This window comes from Leguminivora glycinivorella, chromosome 9 (assembly GCF_023078275.1).
Source record: "Leguminivora glycinivorella isolate SPB_JAAS2020 chromosome 9, LegGlyc_1.1, whole genome shotgun sequence".
Lineage (NCBI taxonomy): Eukaryota > Metazoa > Arthropoda > Insecta > Lepidoptera > Tortricidae > Leguminivora > Leguminivora glycinivorella.
The window spans coordinates 8967033-8994870 of record NC_062979.1 but is presented as its reverse complement, the minus strand read 5'-3'; the positions used below and the strand labels follow the sequence as shown (position 1 = coordinate 8994870).

General features: G+C 39.0%; 1 long non-coding RNA gene across 1 annotated transcript; it reads right to left on the bottom strand.

The window, feature by feature from the left end:
• Window positions 1-21906: 21906 nt before the first annotated feature.
• Window positions 21907-23593, bottom strand: LOC125229687. Its single transcript, XR_007177439.1, has 2 exons — window positions 23290-23593; window positions 21907-22960 (listed from the first exon to the last, which is right to left on the bottom strand). It is a non-coding gene; the product is annotated as an uncharacterized LOC125229687 (long non-coding RNA).
• Between the last annotated feature and the right edge of the window lie 4245 nt (window positions 23594-27838).

The following is a 27838-nucleotide window of genomic DNA, read 5'->3' as shown; positions in this document are numbered from 1 at the left end:
AGTTTTCGTCGACGACGTACTAGTTGCATCAGAGTGTGAAGCCCGGATTAAGAGATTTAAGAATGAGTTGAAAAATGAATTTGACCTCAAAGATTATGGACCGGTTAAATATTTTCTGGGAATAGATATAAGGAGAGATCACAATGGCATTATGTTATCACAAGAAGGCTACGTCAAGACTTTATTAGAAAAATTCAATCTATCTGATTGTAATCCTTGCGTAACTCCAAGTGAGTTGTCTATTACTATACCCAGTCGGACAACTAAAAATGAAACAAAAGAAAAATGGCCCTACCGCGAGTTAATAGGGTCACTTATGTATTTATCGGTCGCGACTAGGCCTGATATTACAAATACTGTGATTAAGCTCGCTCAGTTCGTAAATAATCCCGAGTCAAGCCACTGGAAGGCTGCCAAAAGAGTTTTACGATACCTTAAAGGTACAGCCAAATACGGTCTCTTTTACAGTAAGACCGGTAAGTCAATTCAAGCATACTGTGATGCAGATTGGGGAAGTTGCCCAATAGATAGGAAATCTTATTCCGGATACTCTTTCATTTTAGCCGGAGCTAGCATTTCTTGGTCTTCTAAAAAGCAGAGGACAGTGGCGACCTCAAGTTGTGAAGCGGAATATGTTGAGTCTCGCGGAGGCCTTAAAAGAAGGTCTGTATCTCCAAAGTTTGCTAAATGAGCTAGATTTGACAAGGTATGCCGATATCTCTCTAAATACCGATAGTCGATCAGCTATGTTTCTTGCCCAAGACCCCGTGTTTCATGGTAGGTGCAAACATATAGATATAAAACACCACTTTATACGGGGGACTTTAAAAGACAACAAAAGTATAGTTCTGGGACATGTACCTACGGAATCAATGCTGGCAGATGTATTGACAAAGCCTCTACCCAGCATAAAGCATAATAAATGTATCGCTGGTCTTGGTATTAGACCCTTTTAATGCAAATGTTTTACATTTGGTTAGAATTATCTTATTTTGTTTTCTGTTTTATATATTATTTTTTAAATGATCTTATTAACTGTATTTAGACAATAAACTTTGCTTTTGAGGAGGTGTATTGAGGTTTATACCAAAAGCAAGGTTTCTTGCTGGCTGCCTTACTTACAGTAGTCTATGCTATGACATTGACGTGTTCTATTTTCCTACTTAATATTTTTCATTCGACTGTCATGTAAACTAATTTTCTTTAATATTATAAATAATATATTTATTTACGTGGTGCTTTATTATTTCCGTGCAACCTAAACGCCGGACCATTTGCGCTACTCGCCCGTAGCCCGAACAAGATTAGTATAATAATAACATATATTTAGGTATACCGGGTGGGGCCAGTAACAAAAGCAAAAGAATAAACTGTATAAGTAGGCTGTACTTACACTGACCAACATTTCTTCAGCGACTTTAAAAAATAACTTGTATTTTGTTATTTATCACCCTTAAAAGTTTTTCCTAAGAGGTAATGTACTGCGAATTCTGTTAAGTCTAAAGTGTGACAGACAACGTCAATGACAACAATAATGGCGTCCATTGAAGCTAATATTTATTTTGTATGAAAAATTAGAAAATTAAAGACTATCATTTTTAAAAGTCGCTTAAGAAAATGTTAGTCAGTTTAAGGAGTACAGCCTACAGTTTAATTTTTTGCTTTTGTTACGGGCCCCACCCTGTATTTGTAATTCGTTTCCTAATTTGTCTCTAAAACTATAAAACTTTTATGAATCTTAAACCTAAACTTAGCATAAACTCCGATACTAAATTAGTATGCGCGGACGTGTCTATAACCACCCAATGTATCCCGGAAGCCGGTATTCAGTTTCGTACTTACTCATCAACTGGCTCGCCTCAATCTAGCGAATCAAAAGAATGAAACAGAGTTTAGTTCAGGCGCTACCCGTTCTGTCTCCAAACATGAGTCCTAATGATATGTATAATTCATTCTTTCACACATATATGGAAAATTACAATACGATATTTACAACAAAAACGGTCACGGTTAGTGATGCATCAGTTTTTAGTGAGTGGGCAACTGCAGAGTTACATCAACGAAGACGTGCATTGTATGCCTTGTATGAGGAACGGCGGTTTAATACGAGTGATGAATTTAAAGAACATGTCAAACAATTTTCGAAACAGTTTAAATTAGATTGTCATACCGCTAAACGTAATTATTTAAGCAAGAAAATTAAAAGTAGTTCCGATATAATTAAAGCAACGTGGAAAGTAATTAACGTGGAGACTGGTCGATCAAAGCAAAGAACAAATGAACTGAAATTAAAAATTGATGGCAAAATTGTAGATTCCAATTTAGAAGTAGCAACAGAATTTGAAAAGTTCTTCACTGATATACCAGTTTCCACAACTAGGCACTTAAATTCATCACCTGCATCTGCCGTTACATTGTTAGAAGATAATGTCACAGAATGTAGTAGAGACCTTGTATTTGAACATGTTAGTACCTCAGATATAATTAAGGCATTTCAATCAATTAATGTTAAAAAAACTTGTGACCTTTGGGGAGTCTCTGTCCATGGTGTTAAATCTTTAATAGAAATTGTAGCGCCTGACTTGGTAGTTATCTTTAATAACAGTGTTGATTGTGGTGAGTTTCCTGATCTTATGAAACACAGTAAAGTCATTCCATTATTTAAATCTGGTAGCACATCCGACCCCACTAATTTTAGACCGATATCAGTGTTACCGACATTCAGCAAAATTTTTGAAAAGTTAGTGTTATTTCAGCTATTGCAACATTTTAACATCAATAATCTAATGCACAATAAACAATTTGGTTTTACACGGGGTCGCTCAACAACCGACGCTGGTGTTGAGCTAATCAAACAGATTTTCGATGCATGGGAGGAGTCACAGGATGCCTTGGGTATCTTCTGTGATTTATCTAAGGCTTTCGATTGCGTCTGTCATGAAACACTGATCAGGAAATTGCACTACTATGGAGTGAGAGGATCGGCACTGAATTTAGTCAAATCTTACTTACACGATAGAATACAAAGGGTCGACGTGAATGGACAGCGCTCACCGGGGTCACTAGTCTCTATGGGTGTACCGCAGGGATCAATATTGGGGCCTTTCCTGTTCCTTATCTACATTAATGACCTGCCATATCTTGTAAAGACCCACCATGATATAGTATTGTTTGCAGATGATACTTCCCTTATTTTCAAAGTCAAACGTCAGCAACAAACTTGTGAAAATGTAAACAATGCTATTTCCGAAGTAGTTAATTGGTTTAGTGTTAATAACTTATTGTTAAATGAGAAAAAGACTAAATGTATTAAGTTTGTAACGAGTAATGCTAAAAATGAACAAGCAAGTGTCGTTGTGAAGGATGAGGAATTGGAACTGGTAGATAGTACAGTTTTTCTTGGCATAACTTTAGATTCTAAACTTCAGTGGGGTCCCCATATTGCTACCCTCTCGAATAGACTGAGCTCTGCAGCATTTGCAGTGAGCAAGATCCGTCAGTTAACAGACGTGGAAACAGCTCGATTAGTTTATTTTAGTTACTTTCACAGCATTATGTCATATGGTATTTTACTATGGGGCAGTGCTTCAGAGATAAATACCATATTTGTTCTGCAGAAGAGGGCTATTCGAGCAATATACAAAATGAACCATAGAGACTCACTTAGAGATAAGTTTAAGGACATTAATATAATGACAGTGCATTGTCAATATATTTATGAGAATATTATGTATGTACATAAAAACATTTGTAAATTTAAGAAAAACTGTGATGTACATAATATAAACACTAGAAATAAGCATAAGCTTGCAGTGCCCTTCACTCGGCTCCATAAAATTAAAAAATCATTCATGGGTAATTGTGTAAGATTTTATAACAAACTTCCTAATGCCATCACTGAACTGTCTTTTAATCGATTTAAACATTATGTAAAGCGTATACTGATCTCTAAAGCCTACTATAGCACACAAGACTACATGAATGATGAAACACTGTGGGATACAAGTATTGCTGAAAACCATTAATTATATAGCTTATTAATGATGATATTGATAATTCAATGTATTTTTACACAATTTTTTTTGACATTTAGAATTTATTCTAGAAGTTTTTATACTAGTATTTTTTTATACAATTTAGATTGATATCATATTATTAAATCAATGTAGTTTTAAAACAATATTGTTTATTGCACCAATAAATTGCTCTGATATTTAGAATAAGATGAATATTGTACACTGTTGACAATTTAAAAGTGCTTATTGTAAGCCTATTTGAATAAAGAATATTTTGATTGATTGATTGATTGAACTTCCTCTTTGCAACATATTTGCTCCTCGGAATACCAAAACTTGTGAAACTCCGCTCATAATCGCATAGCACTTTGGATTTGTACGTTAAGCAAATGCTTTATAAATATAACTATGTAGTTCACTTAATTGAATAACTATAACGAGTTTGAGATGCGAAGTTATTAAAGTAACGTTTTGATGTTTAAGTATTGAGAACTCTTAGAAATAATAATTATTCTTTCTCATTATGAGAATTGTCTGCGTTCTTAATCCAATTAGCAGTGTAATTTTATTGTTTTTTTTTTAATTCTGGTTCAGTGGTAAATCATGATTCGGTCCGACTGATGTTAATCATTCACTGTAATTTGCCTATATTTATAGCCTACATCATCTTGTTGTTACATCCGTGTTTCCGAACCTTCAAAATTCGATCAATCCACTCCTTTTTAAAATCATAAATAAATAATTATGCTATATTTAATGACAATCGTTAAGCTAGCGAACAAATAAAATCAATTTATGAAATATTATGATTTGATTTCTAGTAGTTACACTTTTTTATTTTTTTTTTTAGCCTGTTATAGTGTCCCACTGCTGGGCAAAGACCTCTCCCCTTGATATCCACAACTCCCTCTGGTCTGCTTTTTCTGGCCAGTAACTCATAAAGGTGTGTGTGATGGTGGTGTCCAAGGTCGTCACGCCACCTTCGCCTAGGTCTGCCACGTCCCCGCTTCTTTGTCGGCATCCACTTACACTACTACTGCTATACACCGTGTTTTTTTTGTTTTCCGTTAAATTCGACATGTCGATAGGTTCGTTATCAGGAACCGCCCTGTATAACACTTTTAGTTAAATTCGCAAAAAATGTTTTCATCGTTTTCATACATAATAAATAAATAAATTAGTGTGAGAGATCCTTAAGAATAATATTCAAGTTAGTGTCAAGTGATTAACGGCACATGTCAAAACAAATAGCATTGGGAAGTGGTAAAGGCTGTCACACACGTGTTCAGTAATTATTTTTATTTTTTTAATAACTCGATAACCGTAAGAGTTAACACGCTAGTTTTTTAGAGAAATTAATTGTATTTGATCTAAAGAAGCATCCCTTAAAGTTAACGGAATTCAATAAAAACAGGGTGTATATAAATTATAAACTGAAATAGATAATTACGCCAATGAAAAAGTAATCAAGACCACTGGTGGCGAAGCTCACATACTCATTAAGTTCCAAGTCAAAACAACAAAACAAATACAAAACAACAACCCCAGTATATTAGATATTTTTATTAGGTACAAACAATTCAGTGCAAAAAGGGTTAACATTTGAGAGTCATTACTATGGTCCAATGGAGGCTGTTTATAATCCGTATGTAATATTAGACGAAAACTGTAATGAAGGCCGAGGGATTCCCGCAAGACGGTAGATAACAAGCTCCGGAGGCTAAATATGGTGTGCCCCAAGTTACAATCTAGAGCGTTTATAGTTTAGGCGATAATACTATTATACATTCAATAAATTTCTGAACTCGATGACATAATTTAAGATTTGCACTAACACATTATAAAACAAAGTCCCCCGCCGTACCTGTCTGTGTTTGTGTGTATGTGCATAATGTGTTCGCGGTAGACTCAAAAGCAAAACCTACTGACGTATTTTCATGTGGTTATCACCTATGAATAAATAGAGTTATTCTTGAAGAAGGTTTAGTTTAGGTATCTAATTTGTTAATATTTTGTATGAATTGCATGTTGACGTTTTTGCATGATACAAAATAAGTTTTGTGTGAATTACTTGCTAATCGAGTCGGAAAAAATCCCGGAGCTTTAATCGAAAACGCTACCCAATTTATTTTCTAAACTATATTGAAACAATGTATGGCCAAAGTATTTCTTTTTTACAGGTCTACAAGAAAACTTACTAAGTATACCAATGTGCGAAGCCGGGCGGGTCGCTGGTTCACGCATTAGAATATTTCAGACAAAGATACAGAAAACGAAGTTCAAAACAAAAAATCTTTTAATACATAAAATATGGAAAAACCTCAACAACTTGCAGGGGGTTTCTACAGATCTTGCGCGAACTGTCAAAAAATGTTCTAAAGCTTTTGCAGCTTTAAATAAAAATTTTCAAAACCTGAGTTTGAGTTTAAACACACCACGCGGAGTTGATTTATGCCCACAGAGGTTCATACGTTCCACGAGCGCCGTATAACTGTTTCTGACCTCAGACTCTCATCAGCATGCGTTAATCCTATGGGATACCACTTCTGTGGTTTAATCTAGGGGCAAAAAATAGCTCGTTATCCTTTTACTGAGGATTTTTGAGAGATTAAACTTTGTTTACTTAGCTGAAATGTGTTTGCTGCGAAGAGTGTTTTTGTATTCAAATGCTAATGTTGTATGTAAAAGGGTTTGCTTAATTTGTTAGATTGAGGGTGGTTACGAGTAAAACCATACTTATATTATAAATGGGAAAGTGTGTCTGTTTGTTTGTCCGTCTTTCACGGCAATACGGAGCAACGACATGATGTGATTTTTTTAGAGGAGATAGTTGAAAGGATGGAGAGTACATAGGTTACTTTTTGTTTCTTTCTAACTCCCCACTTCCCTAGAATGGGGGGTGGAAGTTTGTATGGAACATTCCGTATTTTTTTTAATTTAACGCGAGCGAAGCCGGAAGCAGAAGCTAGTGTCTGTATAAATATAGGTAATTTATTAATCACAAGAAGTTTTGAGTGGTCTGATAACTTTTTGCAACTCACATTGGTTTTATTTTATTTAAATCGTCAGCGTTTTTTCACTTCTATTTCATCTCCAGCGTTTTTTACTTAATTTATGTTCATCTCCAGTAATTTTTTACACAGTAAAAAATATTCGCAAAGTGTAAAATCTCACGCCAATTATCACGCCTCAGCGCCCCCGATAAAAGACGGAGCATTTAAAAATCCGAACGTAAATATTCCAGTTTAGTTACGCACTGTATTTAGCATTCAAGTGTACTAAACTTAGGTGATCAATCAGAAAATAAACACATAACGAGTGCTGGCGCGGACGTCGACGGGTAAATGGGGCCGGGGTAATCTTATCTTCATTTATAGAGCAGTAAAATAACGCTCCTCCTGCGAAACATAAAGGGCCGTTCATCATCCGCTACGCCACAGTAAGTATATCGGAAACAGTCCCTGAGATCATAAATTGACCGGGTCGTTCGGTATATAGTCGGCTGCAAAGCCAGATGTCATGAGTTCCGTGGCCATTAAGTAAAAGTTCTCTTGGGATGGGACAGTACTAACACGTGATCGTGTATGTGTTGACCTGTGTGTTATTGATATGATGGCAGACTCCAGGCAACTTATGATTCCTTTTTTAAAGTTAAACAGTAGCTAAAAACAATGCTTTGAAATAGATCATTTTTAAGAGGGAAACTAACGATTCGGAATAATAATGACTAAACTTGAAATATAATTTAGCTATAATTAAGCTTGAAATATAATTTAGATCTGCATTTACTCATAATATTCGTTTTCTTAAGGGTACGAGTATCTACTTCGAGACGGTACTGTTATTTTTTAACACGCTTTTATTAGGTCGTCGTGTATGTAACTAACTATGTAATGGAATCTGCGGAGGCTAATTTAACCATCTTCCAAGGATCGTAGCGTAATGAAAATTGGCAGCTATATGTAGTTCCGATGACAATACAATAATATGGTACTGTTGAGCTGATCTGATGATGGAGTCGGAAGATATGAACTGGAACTACATGATGGAACATCGTATCATAGCCGTTTTTGGGTTTCTTAGAAAAGTCTTGTAATGAACTTTGACTACAATTAGGTTTCAAGGTCTGATGATGAAGCCGAAAGATATGAACTGGAACTACATGATGGAACATCGTATCATAGCTGTTTTTGGGCTTCTTGGGAAAGTCTTGTAATGAACTTTGACTACAATTAGGTTTCAAGGTCTGATGATGGAGCCGGAAGATATGAGCTGGAACTACATGATAGAACATCGTGTCATAGCTGTTTTTGGGCTTCTTAGAAAAGTCTTGTAATGAACTTTGACAACGATTAGGTTTCAAGGTCTGATGATGGAGCCGGAAGATATGAACTGGAACTACATGATGGAACATCGTATCATAGCTGTTTTTGGGCTTCTTAGAAAAGTCTTGTAATGAACTTTGACTACGATTAGGTTTCAAGGTCTGATGATGGAGCCGGAAGATATGAACTGGAACTACATGATGGAACATCGTATCATAGCTGTTTTTGGGCTTCTTAGAAAAGTCTTGTAATGAACTATGACTACGATTAGGTTTCAAGGCCTGATGATGGTGCCGGAAGATAAGAACAGAAAAAGGGGGGGGGGGTCTCGAGGGGGAAGCATGAAAGAAAGATCAACGTAGTATTAAAAAAAGTTGGGTTAGCGTTTTCTAGTGACCTTTCAGAGCAAACAAAGGGGGCTCGGGGGCGAAGCCCCCTCATAAAAGAAAGATAAACGTTGTATTTAAAATAAGTTGGATTAAGGTTTTCTTGTGATCCTTAAGAGCAAAGAAAAGGGGGCTCGGGGGCGAAGCCCCCCGCATGAAAGAAACGTAGTATTTAGAATAAGTTGGGTTAGCGTTTTCTTCTGACCTTTAAGAGCAAACAAAGGGGGCTCGGGGGCGAAGCCCCCCGCATGAAAGAAAGATCAACGTAGTATTTAAGATCAGTTGGGTTAGCGTTTTCTTGTGACCTTTAAGAGCAAACAAAGGGGGGTTCGGGGGGCGAAGCCCCCCGCATGAAAGAAAGATCAACGTAGTATTTAAGATCAGTTGGGTTAGCGTTTTCTTGTGACCTTTAAGAGCAAACAAAGGGGGGCTCGGGGGGCGAAGCCCCCCGCATAAAAGAAAAATTTACGTAGTATTTAAAATAAGTTGGGTTAGCGTTTTCTTGTGACATTTCAGAGCAAACAATGGGGGGCTCGGGGGGCGAAGCCCCCCGCATAAAAGAAAGATTAACGTAGTATTTAAAATAAGTTGGGATAGCGTTTTCTTGTGCCCTTTCAGAGCAAACAAAGGGGGGCTCGGGGGGCGAAGCCCCCCGCATAAAAGAAAGATAAACGTTGTATTTAAAATAAGTTGGGTTAAGGTTTTCTTGTGATCCTTAAGAGCAAAGAAAAGGGGGGCTCGCATGAAAGAAAGATCAACGTAGTATTTAAGATCAGTTGGGTTAGCGTTTTCTTGTGACCTTTAAGAGCAAACAAAGGGGGCTCGGGGGCGAAGCCCACCGCATAAAGAAAGATCAACGTTGTATTTAAAATAAGTTGGGTTAAGGTTTTCTTGTGACCTTTAAGAGCAAACAAAGGGGGCTCGGGGGCGAAGCCCCCGCATGAAAGAAAGATCAACGTTGTATTTAAATTAAGTTGGGTTAAGGTTTCCTTGTGACCTTTGAGAGCAAACAAAGGGGGCTCGGGGGCGAAGCCCCCGCATGAAAGAAAGATCAACGTAGTATTTAAGATAAGTTGGGTTAGCGTTTTCTTGTGACCTTTAAGAGCAAACAAGGGGGGCTTGGGGGCGAAGCCCCCGCATAAAAGAAAGATTAACGTAGTATTTAAAATAAGTTGGGATAGCGTTTTCTTGTGCCCTTTCAGAGCAAACAAAGGGGGCTCGGGGGCGAAGCCCCCGCATAAAAGAAAGATAAACGTTGTATTTAAAATATGTTGGGTTAAGGTTTTCTTGTGATCCTTAAGAGCAAAGAAAGGGGGCTCGGGGGGGGCTCGCATGAAAGAAAGATCAACGTAGTATTTAAGATCAGTTGGGTTAGCGTTTTCTTGTGACCTTTAAGAGCAAACAAAGGGGGGCTCGGGGGGCGAAGCCCCCCGCATAAAAGAAAGATCAACGTTGTATTTAAAATAAGTTGGGTTAAGGTATTCTTGTGACCTTTAAGAGCAAACAAAGGGGGGCTCGGGGGGCGAAGCCCCCGCATGAAAGAAAGATCAACGTAGTATTTAAGATAAGTTGGGTTAGCGTTTTCTTGTGACCTTTAAGAGCAAACAAAGGGGGGCTCGGGGGGCGAAGCCCCCGCATAAAAGAAAGGTTAACGTAGTATTTAAAATAAGTTGGGATAGCGTTTTCTTGTGACCTCTCAGAGCAAACAAAGGGGGCTCGGGGGCGAAGCCCCCGCATAAAAGAAAGATAAACGTTGTATTTAAAATAAGTTGGATTAAGGTTTTCTTGTGATCCTTAAGAGCAAAGAAAAGGGGGGCTCGGGGGGCGAAGCCCCCGCATGAAAGAAACGTAGCATTTAGAATAAGTTGGGTTAGCGTTTTCTTGTGACCTTTAAGAGCAAACAAAGGGGGCTCGGGGGCGAAGCCCCCGCATGAAAGAAAGATCAACGTAGTATTTAAGATCAGTTGGGTTAGCGTTTTCTTGTGACCTTTAAGAGCAAACAAAGGGGGCTCGGGGGCGAAGCCCCCGCATAAAAGAAAGATTAACGTAGTATTTAAAATAAGTTGGGATAGCGTTTTCTTGTGCCCTTTCAGAGCAAACAAAGGGGGGCTCGGGGGGCGAAGCCCCCCGCATAAAAGAAAGATAAACGTTGTATTTAAAATAAGTTGGGTTAAGGTTTTCTTGTGATCCTTAAGAGCAAAGAAAAGGGGGGCTCGCATGAAAGAAAGATCAACGTAGTATTTAAGATCAGTTGGGTTAGCGTTTTCTTGTGACCTTTAAGAGCAAACAAAGGGGGCTCGGGGGCGAAGCCCCCCGCATAAAAGAAAGATCAACGTTGTATTTAAAATAAGTTGGGTTAAGGTATTCTTGTGACCTTTAAGAGCAAACAAAGGGGGGCTCGGGGGGCGAAGCCCCCCGCATGAAAGAAAGATCAACGTAGTATTTAAGATAAGTTGGGTTAGCGTTTTCTTGTGACCTTTAAGAGCAAACAAAGGGGGGCTCGGGGGGCGAAGCCCCCGCATAAAAGAAAGGTTAACGTAGTATTTAAAATAAGTTGGGATAGCGTTTTCTTGTGACCTCTCAGAGCAAACAAAGGGGGGCTCGGGGGCGAAGCCCCCGCATAAAAGAAAGATAAACGTTGTATTTAAAATAAGTTGGGTTAAGGTTTTCTTGTGATCCTTAAGAGCAAAGAAAAGGGGGCTCGGGGGCGAAGCCCCCGCATGAAAGAAAGAAACGTAGCATTTAGAATAAGTTGGGTTAGCGTTTTCTTGTGACCTTTAAGAGCAAACAAAGGGGGCTCGGGGGGCGAAGCCCCCCGCATGAAAGAAAGATCAACGTAGTATTTAAGATCAGTTGGGTTAGCGTTTTCTTGTGACCTTTAAGAGCAAACAAAGGGGGGCTCGGGGGGCGAAGCCCCCCGCATAAAAGAAAGATTAACGTAGTATTTAAAATAAGTTGGGATAGCGTTTTCTTGTGACCTCTCAGAGCAAACAAAGGGGGCTCGGGGGGCGAAGCCCCCCGCATAAAAGAAAGATAAACGTTGTATTTAAAATAAGTTGGGTTAAGGTTTTCTTGTGATCCTTAAGAGCAAAGAAAAGGGGGCTCGGGGGCGAAGCCCCCGCATGAAAGAAACGTAGCATTTAGAATAAGTTGGGTTAGCGTTTTCTTGTGACCTTTAAGAGCAAACAAAGGGAGGCTCGGGGGGCGAAGCCCCCCGCAAGAAAGAAAGATCAACGTAGTATTTAAGATCAGTTGGGTTAGCGTTTTCTTGTGACCTTTAAGAGCAAACAAAGGGGGGCTCGGGGGGCGAAGCCCCCGCATAAAAGAAAGATCAACGTTGTATTTAAAATAAGTTGGGTTAAGGTTTTCTTGTGACCTTTAAGAGCAAACAAAGGGGGCTCGGGGGCGAAGTCCCCCGCATGAAAGAAAGATCAACGTAGTATTTAAGATAAGTTGGGTTAGCGTTTTCTTGTGACCTTTAAGAGCAAACAAAGGGGGCTCGGGGGCGAAGCCCCCGCATGAAAGAAATATCAACGTAGTATTTAAGATAAGTTGGGTTAGCGTTTTCTTGTGACGTTTAAGAGCAAACAAAGGGGGCTCGGGGGCGAAGCCCCCGCATAAAAGAAAGATTAACGTAGTATTTAAAATAAGTTGGGATAGCGTTTTCTTGTGACCTTTCAGAGCAAACAAAGGGGGGCTCGGGAGGCGAGGCCCCCCACATAAAAAAAAATCAACGTTGTATTTAAAATAAGTTGGGTTAAGGTTTTCTTGTGATCCTTAAGAGTAAAGAAAAGGGGGCCTCGGGGGGCGAAGCCCCTCGCATGAAAGAAAGATCAACGAAGTATTTAGAATAAGTTGGGTTAGCGTTTTCTTGTGACCTTTAAGAGCAAACAAAGGGAGGCTCGGGGGGCGAAGCCCCCCGCAAGAAAGAAAGATCAACGTAGTATTTAAGATCAGTTGGGTTAGCGTTTTCTTGTGACCTTTAAGAGCAAACAAAGGGGGCTCGGGGGCGAAGCCCCCCGCATAAAAGAAAGATCAACGTTGTATTTAAAATAAGTTGGGTTAAGGTTTTCTTGTGACCTTTAAGAGCAAACAAAGGGGGGCTCGGGGGGCGAAGTCCCCCGCATGAAAGAAAGATCAACGTAGTATTTAAGATAAGTTGGGTTAGCGTTTTCTTGTGACCTTTAAGAGCAAACAAAGGGGGGCTCGGGGGGCGAAGCCCCCCGCATAAAAGAAAGATAAACGTTGTATTTAAAATAAGTTGGGTTAAGGTTTTCTTGTGATCCTTAAGAGCAAAGAAAAGGGGGGCTCGCATGAAAGAAAGATCAACGTAGTATTTAAGATCAGTTGGGTTAGCGTTTTCTTGTGACCTTTAAGAGCAAACAAAGGGGGGCTCGGGGGGCGAAGCCCCCGCATAAAGGAAAGATCAACGTTGTATTTAAAATAAGTTGGGTTAAGGTTTTCTTGTGACCTTTAAGAGCAAACAAAGGGGGCTCGGGGGCGAAGCCCCGCATGAAAGAAAGATCAACGTTGTATTTAAAATAAGTTGGGTTAAGGTTTCCTTGTGACCTTTGAGAGCAAACAAAGGGGGCTCGGGGGCGAAGCCCCCGCATGAAAGAAAGATCAACGTAGTATTTAAGATAAGTTGGGTTAGCGTTTTCTTGTGACCTTTAAGAGCAAACAAAGGGGGCTTGGGGGCGAAGCCCCCGCATAAAAGAAAGATTAACGTAGTATTTAAAATAAGTTGGGATAGCGTTTTCTTGTGCCCTTTCAGAGCAAACAAAGGGGGCTCGGGGGCGAAGCCCCCGCATAAAAGAAAGATAAACGTTGTATTTAAAATAAGTTGGGTTAAGGTTTTCTTGTGATCCTTAAGAGCAAAGAAAAGGGGGGCTCGCATGAAAGAAAGATCAACGTAGTATTTAAGATCAGTTGGGTTAGCGTTTTCTTGTGACCTTTAAGAGCAAACAAAGGGGGCTCGTGGGGCGAAGCCCCCCGCATAAAAGAAAGATCAACGTTGTATTTAAAATAAGTTGGGTTAAGGTATTCTTGTGACCTTTAAGAGCAAACAAAGGGGGCTCGGGGGCGAAGCCCCCGCATGAAAGAAAGATCAACGTAGTATTTAAGATAAGTTGGGTTAGCGTTTTCTTGTGACCTTTAAGAGCAAACAAAGGGGGCTCGGGGGCGAAGCCCCCGCATAAAAGAAAGGTTAACGTAGTATTTAAAATAAGTTGGGATAGCGTTTTCTTGTGACCTCTCAGAGCAAACAAAGGGGGCTCGGGGGCGAAGCCCCCGCATAAAAGAAAGATAAACGTTGTATTTAAAATAAGTTGGGTTAAGGTTTTCTTGTGATCCTTAAGAGCAAAGAAAAGGGGGCTCGGGGGCGAAGCCCCCGCATGAAAGAAACGTAGCATTTAGAATAAGTTGGGTTAGCGTTTTCTTGTGACCTTTAAGAGCAAACAAAGGGAGGCTCGGGGGGCGAAGCCCCCCGCAAGAAAGAAAGATCAACGTAGTATTTAAGATCAGTTGGGTTAGCGTTTTCTTGTGACCTTTAAGAGCAAACAAAGGGGGGCTCGGGGGGCGAAGCCCCCCGCATAAAAGAAAGATCAACGTTGTATTTAAAATAAGTTGGGTTAAGGTTTTCTTGTGACCTTTAAGAGCAAACAAAGGGGGCTCGGGGGGCGAAGTCCCCCGCATGAAAGAAAGATCAACGTAGTATTTAAGATAAGTTGGGTTAGCGTTTTCTTGTGACCTTTAAGAGCAAACAAAGGGGGGCTCGGGGGGCGAAGCCCCCCGCATGAAAGAAATATCAACGTAGTATTTAAGATAAGTTGGGTTAGCGTTTTCTTGTGACGTTTAAGAGCAAACAAAGGGGGGCTCGGGGGGCGAAGCCCCCGCATAAAAGAAAGATTAACGTAGTATTTAAAATAAGTTGGGATAGCGTTTTCTTGTGACCTTTCAGAGCAAACAAAGGGGGGCTCGGGAGGCGAGGCCCCCCACATAAAAAAAAATCAACGTTGTATTTAAAATAAGTTGGGTTAAGGTTTTCTTGTGATCCTTAAGAGTAAAGAAAAGGGGGCCTCGGGGGGCGAAGCCCCTCGCATGAAAGAAAGATCAACGAAGTATTTAGAATAAGTTGGGTTAGCGTTTTCTTGTGACCTTTAAGAGCAAACAAAGGGAGGCTCGGGGGGCGAAGCCCCCCGCAAGAAAGAAAGATCAACGTAGTATTTAAGATCAGTTGGGTTAGCGTTTTCTTGTGACCTTTAAGAGCAAACAAAGGGGGGCTCGGGGGGCGAAGCCCCCCGCATAAAAGAAAGATCAACGTTGTATTTAAAATAAGTTGGGTTAAGGTTTTCTTGTGACCTTTAAGAGCAAACAAAGGGGGGCTCGGGGGGCGAAGTCCCCCGCATGAAAGAAAGATCAACGTAGTATTTAAGATAAGTTGGGTTAGCGTTTTCTTGTGACCTTTAAGAGCAAACAAAGGGGGCTCGGGGGTGAAGCCCCCGCATAAAAGAAAGATAAACGTTGTATTTAAAATAAGTTGGGTTAAGGTTTTCTTGTGATCCTTAAGAGCAAAGAAAAGGGGGGCTCGCATGAAAGAAAGATCAACGTAGTATTTAAGATCAGTTGGGTTAGCGTTTTCTTGTGACCTTTAAGAGCAAACAAAGGGGGGCTCGGGGGGCGAAGCCCCCCGCATAAAGGAAAGATCAACGTTGTATTTAAAATAAGTTGGGTTAAGGATTTCTTGTGACCTTTATGAGCAAACAAAGGGGGGCTCGGGGGGCGAAGCCCCCCGCATGAAAGAAAGATCAACGTTGTATTTAAAATAAGTTGGGTTAAGGTTTCCTTGTGACCTTTGAGAGCAAACAAAGGGGGGCTCGGGGGGCGAAGCCCCCCGCATGAAAGAAAGATCAACGTAGTATTTAAGATAAGTTGGGTTAGCGTTTTCTTGTGACCTTTAAGAGCAAACAAAGGGGGGCTTGGGGGGCGAAGCCCCCCGCATAAAAGAAAGATTAACGTAGTATTTAAAATAAGTTGGGATAGCGTTTTCTTGTGCCCTTTCAGAGCAAACAAAGGGGGGCTCGGGGGGCGAAGCCCCCGCATAAAAGAAAGATAAACGTTGTATTTAAAATAAGTTGGGTTAAGGTTTTCTTGTGATCCTTAAGAGCAAAGAAAAGGGGGGCTCGCATGAAAGAAAGATCAACGTAGTATTTAAGATCAGTTGGGTAAGCGTTTTCTTGTGACCTTTAAGAGCAAACAAAGGGGGCTCGGGGGCGAAGCCCCCGCATAAAAGAAAGATCAACGTTGTATTTAAAATAAGTTGGGTTAAGGTATTCTTGTGACCTTTAAGAGCAAACAAAGGGGGCTCGGGGGCGAAGCCCCCGCATGAAAGAAAGATCAACGTAGTATTTAAGATAAGTTGGGTTAGCGTTTTCTTGTGACCTTTAAGAGCAAACAAAGGGGGGCTCGGGGGGCGAAGCCCCCCGCATAAAAGAAAGGTTAACGTAGTATTTAAAATAAGTTGGGATAGCGTTTTCTTGTGACCTCTCAGAGCAAACAAAGGGGGGCTCGGGGGGCGAAGCCCCCGCATAAAAGAAAGATAAACGTTGTATTTAAAATAAGTTGGATTAAGGTTTTCTTGTGATCCTTAAGAGCAAAGAAAAGGGGGGCTCGGGGGGCGAAGCCCCCGCATGAAAGAAACGTAGCATTTAGAATAAGTTGGGTTAGCGTTTTCTTGTGACCTTTAAGAGCAAACAAAGGGGGCTCGGGGGGCGAAGCCCCCGCATGAAAGAAAGATCAACGTAGTATTTAAGATCAGTTGGGTTAGCGTTTTCTTGTGACCTTTAAGAGCAAACAAAGGGGGGCTCGGGGGGCGAAGCCCCCCGCATAAAAGAAAGATTAACGTAGTATTTAAAATAAGTTGGGATAGCGTTTTCTTGTGCCCTTTCAGAGCAAACAAAGGGGGGCTCGGGGGGCGAAGCCCCCCGCATAAAAGAAAGATAAACGTTGTATTTAAAATAAGTTGGGTTAAGGTTTTCTTGTGATCCTTAAGAGCAAAGAAAAGGGGGGCTCGCATGAAAGAAAGATCAACGTAGTATTTAAGATCAGTTGGGTTAGCGTTTTCTTGTGACCTTTAAGAGCAAACAAAGGGGGGCTCGGGGGGCGAAGCCCCCGCATAAAAGAAAGATCAACGTTGTATTTAAAATAAGTTGGGTTAAGGTATTCTTGTGACCTTTAAGAGCAAACAAAGGGGGCTCGGGGGCGAAGCCCCCGCATGAAAGAAAGATCAACGTAGTATTTAAGATAAGTTGGGTTAGCGTTTTCTTGTGACCTTTAAGAGCAAACAAAGGGGGCTCGGGGGCGAAGCCCCCCGCATAAAAGAAAGATTAACGTAGTATTTAAAATAAGTTGGGATAGCGTTTTCTTGTGACCTCTCAGAGCAAACAAAGGGGGGCTCGGGGGGCGAAGCCCCCCGCATAAAAGAAAGATAAACGTTGTATTTAAAATAAGTTGGGTTAAGGTTTTCTTGTGATCCTTAAGAGCAAAGAAAAGGGGGGCTCGGGGGGCGAAGCCCCCCGCATGAAAGAAACGTAGCATTTAGAATAAGTTGGGTTAGCGTTTTCTTGTGACCTTTAAGAGCAAACAAAGGGAGGCTCGGGGGGCGAAGCCCCCCGCAAGAAAGAAAGATCAACGTAGTATTTAAGATCAGTTGGGTTAGCGTTTTCTTGTGACCTTTAAGAGCAAACAAAGGGGGCTCGGGGGCGAAGCCCCCGCATAAAAGAAAGATCAACGTTGTATTTAAAATAAGTTGGGTTAAGGTTTTCTTGTGACCTTTAAGAGCAAACAAAGGGGGGCTCGGGGGGCGAAGTCCCCCGCATGAAAGAAAGATCAACGTAGTATTTAAGATAAGTTGGGTTAGCGTTTTCTTGTGACCTTTAAGAGCAAACAAAGGGGGGCTCGGGGGGCGAAGCCCCCGCATGAAAGAAATATCAACGTAGTATTTAAGATAAGTTGGGTTAGCGTTTTCTTGTGACGTTTAAGAGCAAACAAAGGGGGGCTCGGGGGGCGAAGCCCCCCGCATAAAAGAAAGATTAACGTAGTATTTAAAATAAGTTGGGATAGCGTTTTCTTGTGACCTTTCAGAGCAAACAAAGGGGGGCTCGGGAGGCGAGGCCCCCCACATAAAAAAAAATCAACGTTGTATTTAAAATAAGTTGGGTTAAGGTTTTCTTGTGATCCTTAAGAGTAAAGAAAAGGGGGCCTCGGGGGGCGAAGCCCCTCGCATGAAAGAAAGATCAACGAAGTATTTAGAATAAGTTGGGTTAGCGTTTTCTTGTGACCTTTAAGAGCAAACAACGGGAGGCTCGGGGGGCGAAGCCCCCCGCAAGAAAGAAAGATCAACGTAGTATTTAAGATCAGTTGGGTTAGCGTTTTCTTGTGACCTTTAAGAGCAAACAAAGGGGGGCTCGGGGGGCGAAGCCCCCCGCATAAAAGAAAGATCAACGTTGTATTTAAAATAAGTTGGGTTAAGGTTTTCTTGTGACCTTTAAGAGCAAACAAAGGGGGGCTCGGGGGGCGAAGTCCCCGCATGAAAGAAAGATCAACGTAGTATTTAAGATAAGTTGGGATAGCGTTTTCTTGTGACCTTTCAGAGCAAACAAAGGGGGGCTCGGGAGGCGAGGCCCCCCACATAAAAAAAAATCAACGTTGTATTTAAAATAAGTTGGGTTAAGGTTTTCTTGTGATCCTTAAGAGTAAAGAAAAGGGGGCCTCGGGGGGCGAAGCCCCTCGCATGAAAGAAAGATCAACGAAGTATTTAGAATAAGTTGGGTTAGCGTTTTCTTGTGACCTTTAAGAGCAAGCAAAGGGGGGCTCGGGGGGCGAAGCCCCCCTCATAAAAGAAAGATCAACGTTGTATTTAAGATAAGTTGGGTTAGCGTTTTCTTGTGACCTTTAAGAGCAAACAAAGGGGGGCTCGGGGGGCGAAGCCCCCGCATGAAAGTAAGATCAACGTAGTATTTAAGATAAGTTGGGTTAGCGGTTTCTTGTGACCTTTAAGAGCAAACAAAGGGGGGCTCGGGGGGCGAAGCCCCCCGCATAAAAGAAAGATAAACGTTGTATTTAAAATAAGTTGGGTTAAGGTTTTCTTGTGATCCTTAAGAGTAAAGAAAAGAGGGCCTCGGGGGGCGAAGCCCCTCGCATGAAAGAAAGATCAACGAAGTATTTAGAATAAGTTGGGTTAGCGTTTTCTTGTGACCTTTAAGAGCAAGCAAAGGGGGGCTCGGGGGGCGAAGCCCCCCGCATAAAAGAAAGATCAACGTTGTATTTAAGATAAGTTGGGTTAGCGTTTTCTTGTGACCTTTAAGAGCAAACAAAGGGGGGCTCGGGGGGCGATGCCCCCCTCACAAAAGAAAGATCAACGTTGTATTTAAAATAAGTTGGGTTAAGGTTTTCTTGTGATCCTTAAGAGTAAAGAAAAGAGGGCCTCGGGGGGCGAAGCCCCTCGCATGAAAGAAAGATCAACGAAGTATTTGGAATAAGTTGGGTTAGCGTTTTCTTGTGACCTTTAAGAGCAAGCAAAGGGGGGCTCGGGGGGCGAAGCCCCCGCATAAAAGAAAGATCAACGTTGTATTTAAAATAAGTTGGGTTAAGGTTTTCTTGTGATCCTTAAGAGTAAAGAAAAGAGGGCCTCGGGGGGCGAAGCCCCTCGCATGAAAGAAAGATCAACGAAGTATTTAGAATAAGTTGGGTTAGCGTTTTCTTGTGACCTTTAAGAGCAAGCAAAGGGGGGCTCGGGGGGCGAAGCCCCCCGCATAAAAGAAAGATCAACGTTGTATTTAAGATAAGTTGGGTTAGCGTTTTCTTGTGACCTTTAAGAGCAAACAAAGGGGGGCTCGGGGGGCCAGGCCCCCCGCATGAAAGAAAGATCAACGTTGTATTTAAAATAAGTTGGGTAATGGTTTTCCTGTGACCCTTAAGAGCGAATAAAGGGGGTCTATCTTTTACGGATAACTTACTAGGTATAAACATTTTTATGATAATACCGTAATAAGAAGGTAGCCGCTGGTTATTATTAAGTAGCAATTAGCAATAAGTACACGTTAAGCCACAAATGGCATGTAAAATCCGCCTACTTGAAATAAATTTATGTATAAATGTTAAAAGTATTTCATTATTAATGACTAAAAAGTATAAAATAAATTAATAGTTTAAAAAACACTATAAAACACGCTTTTATAAATGCACGTAAAAGCCAAAAATAAATTATGGATCGTTCAAGTTGTCTCTATTTGTGAGCTGAAGTTTAAAAACTATGTGCTTTTAATTATAATATTTGATTGTAAAAGCGTGGGGCGCTGGAACAGGAAAGACTTTCTTGTAAACAAATACTAATCCGAACTTCCTGGCGAATGAAGTTGCATAAGAACATAACGTTTACATATGCCGCCTAAGGGTTACCAAAAAGAACCAAAGATATCTCGTCCACGAACAAGAACTCTGCATCCTGTCACTGTAGACACTTTCCCCTTTTGTACTTTGATTACCGGAAAAAAGCGGCGTTCTAAGTGTCGGTGACTGTCGACTCTCCTCGCTACTAGCGCATATTTTGTCTGAGTTCGACAAACTGGTACCTACTTTGAACACTGACTTTTAATTGATTTGACTGTTTAATGTAGAACCTACTAACTAGTCATGCTGCAACTCCAGTTAGCGCGTCAATCTGTGTAACCTCCTTCCCGTAGCATAGCATAATTTGATTTATCAGCAAGTTATACAAAAAGTCTTTCCTGTTCCAGCGCCCCACGCTTTTACAATCAAATATTATAATTAAAAGCACATAGTTTTTAAACTTCAGCTCACAAATAGAGACAACTTGAACGATCCATAATTTATTTTTGGCTTTTACGTGCATTTATAAAAGCGTGTTTTATAGTGTTTTTTAAACTATTAATTTATTATGTATGTAAGAATGTAAAATACGGATTGAAATAGTTTCACTGTGTTGTAGGTAGTTTAGGAAGCAATGTATTGAAGATTGATATCCCGTAGGCCGTGATAGGTTTTTGTTTAAAAATAAATTTGTATAGGATTTTTGCTTAAGAACGCTGTAGCGGGTAATTTAAATCTTGCAATAAAACTGGTTCTACAGTCTATAGGCGCTCGATTTTAGAACAAGAATGAAGATCTACTAGCTAGCTAAAACTTAGGTCTTATTTTACATGATTTTGCTTACATAAACTTTGAATTCTACTGACTTCTTTTCTTATTTATAAGAACTCAATAAACTAATTTTGAGTAGTGACGAAAGACTTTTTAGAACCATTAATAGTAGGTATGTAATTTAAGCTAAGCTAGAATATAATATTAAATCAGACCTAGTTACTACACTTACTACACCTAGAACTAGCAGCTACAAATTGTCGCTTGCTTAATATTTGTATCTAAATGGATATCAGCATTTGAATGACTTGAAAGTAATCACTGTATTTGATATGGGTTCATAAAGATAGCTATTTAGTTTTATGCTTAGTCTTATTTACAATGTGCATTTTTTGTTTTATTTAGTTACATTACTTAGAATCGACATTATACAGCACTAACTAACTAACTACTTAACATGAACAAAAACGAAAATAGGCGGAGCAAATAAGGAGAGTTCCCAGAAATACCTTTAGTCATCAATTGAAGCATAGTTCACGAATAATTCGATACGGTTTATTAACAAAATGTTATGGCAGGGTTGTCTCTGCAACAATAATTATATTCGACAAAAGTATACAAATGTAAGTTTTTATATTTCTAAATAGATTTTTTTAATACTTTGAATCGCATAGGTTTACCAAGATTCTAAATAAAAGTTGTACCAATTTTTTATTGTTCAGTATAGTGGTTTAACCCTTTATAGGGCAAGACTTTTTTTTGAGCCAATCATTATAGTTTTTGGTTATGTTGTAGCTTACGGTTAGCCGAAAAAACTAATTTCTCAAATTTACTGGAAAACTTCGGAAAAGCGAGAAAATCGACGGTCAACCATATGACCAGTGACCATCTAGAACAAAATGCTTGCGGTCATACATTTGACCAGTGAGCATTTAACACATTATGAATGCGGTCAACCATATGACCGATGAGCATTCTGTTTATTTTAAGTATTTGGGGCAATTATTAAAAAAAAAAGGTAACATTATATAAATCCGTTTATTTCACTGGAGATAATCAAAGAAACATATAAATAATTAATTATAGTTTGAACACAAATGAGCTTTAGTAGACTTTCAGTCTTTCAGGGAAATCTTAGTGTAGGTACTATCTTTATACCTTCCATTAAATCTTCAGTCTTTCATAGAAATCTTAAAATTCTCAGGTTTTGTCTTACAACTAATCACAGCAGGATAGTAGTTAATCTTACATACTTAAATATTTACTGAAAACTACACATCCTAGTAACATACTTTTCTTACATCCAAATAGACTTTGGAAATCTAATACAAAAAATAGAAAAACTATCAAAATAATTATTTTTGTCTTACAACTAATCACAGCAGAATACTAGTTAGTCATACAAAAAGGAACTGAAAACTAGGTACACATATAGTCAACCTCAGATAATATAAGTAAAATATTTTCATCCACCACCGTCTACTTTTCCACGCTACAGCATAAGGGTCCCCCCACATCTAGGACCCTAAGAAGACATCAACTGGTCAAATCGGTCTACGCCTCCCATAGAATGATTATAGTCTGATATAATTTTAGGGCAGACTAATTATCTCTCTCACCTTTCTTGTTTGTCCGTAGGACAGTTTCCATTTCTGCAGGGCTATGCATATTAGAAGTCATAATCACTGATTTTGTTCCTCGATCCATCCATTTGGTTACCAACACAACCATTCATAACACTGTCAAATCCTCCAACTTTCTGTGCGTGCTCGCCCTCTCCTAGATCCTTGCTTGATCACCCTGCTATGCAATATATTTGATTTCTCCTTCTCATTACTGCAAGATGTACTCTTCTCAGAACTGGCCCCACTAATAGCATCAGGACTTGGTAAATCTTGGTAGGTACTGTTACCACAGGTCTAAATGAAACTGGCATGTCATCTTCAGCATCTTCATCACCCCCGATGTCGGAATTTTCAGCCTGCTCGTCTGTGATTCCCTCGAAAATATTCTCCCAGTCAGTTTCTTCAAATTGTGCCAATTCTGATAGCTTATACTTCTTTCTTGGAGGCATCTAAAAAGTAGAAGGAGAAATATTAACAAATAGTTGCAAAAAACCGACATTTGTGACGAAAAATTATCTAAGCTGCAAATTTCTTCGAACATTTGATGATGTGATATTATAATACACTTATTTAGCTTTCTTTAGTTAAATTTACAAACCTCTACTTTGTATAATTTTATAAAAATACGGAAAATTATAAAGACATGTAAAATTTGATTTTAAGGTTAGTCTTGCTTACTATCAATGTTCGAACACAAACTATTCTTAAGATTTTACTGTAACACGAAAAATATTTAAACTAAACCATAGTAAACATTATAATTTAGCATATTACATACCTTTAACTATTAGTTTTTCACTAAAATACGGCAAATTTGATTTTGTAAACAGAGGAGTTGACATTGCACCTTTTTTTTTTAACGACGCGTTCATCGGTCGCCGCTGAGACCACCTTTTGGATGCGTTCATAAATTTCTTGCGTTTTGTTTTTTTTATAATCGGTCGCCATAGAGACCGAAGTTCATTCACTATCTATCCACTAAATAATAAGGTTTTGTATAGATTATAATAGTATATGAATACAAGCAAATTTGAGTCCTATAGATAAACGGTCGCTCGTGCGACCGAATTTGGCACTTGCCCTATAAAGGGTTTTAAAAGTATGTGCAAATGTTATAATTTCATAGCAGTTTCAAGTTCAAAATAGCACTTGCTCGTCCTAATCGCTGACTTGGTCTAACTTTAGCAATATTTTTTAATATAAAAAGCAAAAATAAAATGTTTTAATTGATAAATCTTTACACAATATCTATTTAGTTTTTAACTCAAATACTTACACTACCTACACAATCAGCATATGCAACAAATGCAACATGAATGCCGACAATAGCTAATAGATTGTACTTATTGTAACATTTGTAACAAACGTTCTAAGTCGGGAACTAAACGAGGTTAAAAGCTAGCGAGGAGCGATGTTTTGTGAGCAAATCGATCATTGTGTCAATCACGCCATGGAGCTACGAAAAAAATAAGAAGTTTTCTGCGTTAGCCTATACAGGGTGTCCCAAGAATATGGGACATGAAGGGAAAGTACCTAAAATATCACAGATAGGATATATTGCTGAAAGAAGACTTTATTTTATTTTTAAAACTTAGTAAAACTGCATTTAAAGATTTTTTTTTTTTTTTCAAAAATTGCATGGACAAAATTTAAGGCTAAGGAGTATGCTATGTAAAATGTTAAAATTCATGGTCTTCCTTTTATGTTCGACACTATGTTATTTAGAAAAAAATAATCCTTATGATGAAACGTATCGATCGGTATGACAAAATTACAGAATGATTTTTTTTTCTCGTGTAGCGGGTTTGATTCCCGGTTTAACCATGTAATTATTTAAAAATCTATGAATGCAGTTTTACTTAGTTTTAAAAATAAAATAAAGTCTTCTTTTAGCAAAATACCCTATCCACGATATTTAAAGTACTTTCCGTTCATGTCCCATAGTCTTGGGACACCCTGTATATGCCTCTTTCTGCAATTTTAATTTAAAAAAAACTTACCCTGGCGAATTGGCGATAGGGGCCCGTTTCTCGAAAGGTACAAGCCTTGTATTACAAGTGCTCGAACTGTCAAATCGTATGGGTTGTCATGGAAACACACTTGTAATACAAGGCTTGTACCTTTCGAGAAACGGGCCACAGTCTATAGTAACTTACACTGAGTTTGAGTTTTGAGGAGTCATAAGTTTAGAGCATCTGCCGGCTTAGCACAAGTTACGCTCTCGCGCGAAAGTCTACCCTTGAAGACACTCTAGAGTCTAGATGTACTACGTATGACATTGTATATATGTATATATAGCCTGACAAAAAGGAGTAGAAATTAATAGGGGCGCCTCATATTTTCCGTGACATTGGGAGTAAAACATTCTGAAATTCTAATGAACACAAGTTAAATTATAATCTATTGAAAATATTTCAACTTGTGCTGTCTTAAAGTAGTCACACTACTATGTATATCAATAAAACGAAATAAATTTCTATACATATTATTGAAAAAAAAACCAGAGGACTTGGTCACTTTTTCTTTCATATGTGTAATTTATTTCGGTTTTAAATTCTGAAATATCGAAAAATCGTGGTAAAGATTCAGGGAGCCTAAGTTGGTAAGGTTCAATAACACGTGCAGAGTTTCTATATATATTTATTGGAGCCATTTTTAGTTTAGGTAATTTATAAGTCATTTTGAATCGAGTTTCCGTAGTTATTTTGAAAACAAAAATAAAATTCAACAATATAACTGTTGTTTTAGGTAATAATACAGTAAGTAGGTATTATTTTTAAGGAAAATAAATAACTTGAGTTTGACGTTATAAATTTATTTAAGACATAAACAGTTTTATGTGATTACTTACCCTGGTTCAAAATTGATTTGCGAGCTAAAGTATTTTTAAAATTCGATTCAGAATACTGTAAATCTTTTTCTAGCTCCTTGGAAAATTTTCACTGTAATTTAACGTTCTACGTCAGTTGCCTGGAAAGATTTAACGAGAAACGTTACGTGAACTTTAAAATTTATGTTGTTTGAAGTAAATCCGTAATCAAATATCTTCAAAAGTAACCTACATTCTGGGCTGGGGTAAAAACCAAGGTCGTTATGTTATAAAATAAAGCGTAAAAGACACGTGTATTTATTACTAGTTGTTAATGTCTGCTATAAAACTGATCTACGCGATTTTACAATTATGCGCATCAAAACGACTGACATTTTAAACTTTTTATTTATTCAATATCTTTGCCATGGTGAAATATTGTTTTGATATAGTTAGGCATTTTTTAGCATGGATGTTATTGCAGATTTCCGAAATTCTTGAATAAATAATCAGTGTCAGAATAAAAGCCTCACTTAGTGACTATGGGATGGATTATCGAATTGAATAAATAAATCCCATGAAATTGTACCTTTCTACATATTTTTTACACCAATGATGAGATGAGATCTTGATTACCATGACACACACATTGTTCATATAGTATGTATATCTAACCTAAGGAAAATTAAAACTGGCTCAATTATGAATGTTTACTCAAATCTGTACCTATATGGGCGCGATTACAAGTGGCTAAGCGCTCCGTCGTAGTAGCGTATCGTTACATATTTGTATCTCTCTATCGCACTAATACGGAAAAATGCTACGCTACAAATACGAAGTATTGCACTATACTACTAATCTAAACCGTTCACTATCAAGGACACTAAAACTTAAAGCTCGCTCAATAACTGTAAACCTGACGAAAGATCCGATAACTGTTGTCGATATGGCGTCAAAATCAATGGTTTTACCCTATCACGTAGGCACCATTACACTTTCGTCATGAGCAGAGGGCGAGGCATTTTGAAGTTGGCCGGATAAACACAGCGTCGTGAGCGAATATGGCTGTTAACACGTAACGAGGTGTGGAATATAAGCCCACCAGTCATGATCATGTCTTAGCGAGTTATTCCTCGACCACTGACCCCGCGGCGAAAGCAAAAAGACTTCCCCACCATCCCACCTTTCTCAATTCAATAACGTACCGCGACCACACTAAGGTCGCTTTGCGCGTGCGAATTCAAATTCGGCATTTTCTGATGTAAAACAGCCAGGCGGCGCAAGCGATAATTTGTACGCCTCAATGTAGTAGGTATTATTTGTACGTGAGTAAAGTACAAGTGTAAAAGAATATGAGTAAGGAAATAAATGATTGTGAATTACAAAGCTGAGAATGGGTGGGAATCAAATGTCAGTAATTTGTAGGTTTTAAAGTATGTAGGACCGGAAAAAATGCATGATAACTAGGTAGGTACTTTGTTAGTAATTCTCACATGAGATACTTTTAAAAACTCACACTGTATTTTTTATAAAACGCACGTACAAATATTTTTAAGAAAAAAAAACCGCCTTCCTTTGGGGTTCTGGTGATAAATATGTACTTTCAAATGTTGGATTATGTTATCAATTCGTCTGTATATTTTTTAATGTTTGTTATTCGATATCTCCGTCATTTCTGAACCAATTTTGAAATCTGGATGATTCTGAAGTACTTAAAACAGATGAGAATGATTACCAGAACGGAACTCTAACCAGGGGCGGCTCACTCTTCATCAGCAGTTCCACTGCACCAAATGTCACTGTTCTGGACGTAAGTGCATGCTGTTCTTATAAAAATACCAAAGTCACTACAAATGTGCCGTTCAGATTTGAGGAGTTCCGTTCTGACTATCATCAGCAGTTCCACTGCACCAAATGTCACTGTTCTGGACGTAAGTGCATGCTGTTCTTATAAAAATACCAAAGTCATTATAAGTGTGCCGTTCAGATTTGAGGAGTTCCATTCTGACCATCATCAGGAGTTCCACACATGCTGTTCCTTTAAAACCACAAAAATCACCATATGTATGCCTTTCAGATTTGAGAAGTTCTCTCAATTTCTTCAGGATCCCATCATCAGAACTGGGTTCTGAGAAAAATGGGACCAATCTGTATGCATATACATTCAACCAAAAAAAAATTTTTTTCAAAATCGGTCCAGTAACGACGGAGATATCGAGGAACAAACATTAAAAAAAAAACAGACGAATTGAAAACCCCTTCCTTTGAGATTTGGAAGGCGGTTAAAAATAAGACAAACGATTAAAATATGTAGTTGAATAATGCTATAAAGCTATCCTTCACGTCTTTTTTTTTTATATGACATTCTTACACAGATTGACTGAGTCTCACGGTAAGTTCAAGAAGGCTTGTGTTACAGGTACTCAGACAACGATATATATAATACACAAATACTTATATACATAGAAAACATCCATGACTCAGGAACAAATATCTGTGCTCATCACACAAATAAATG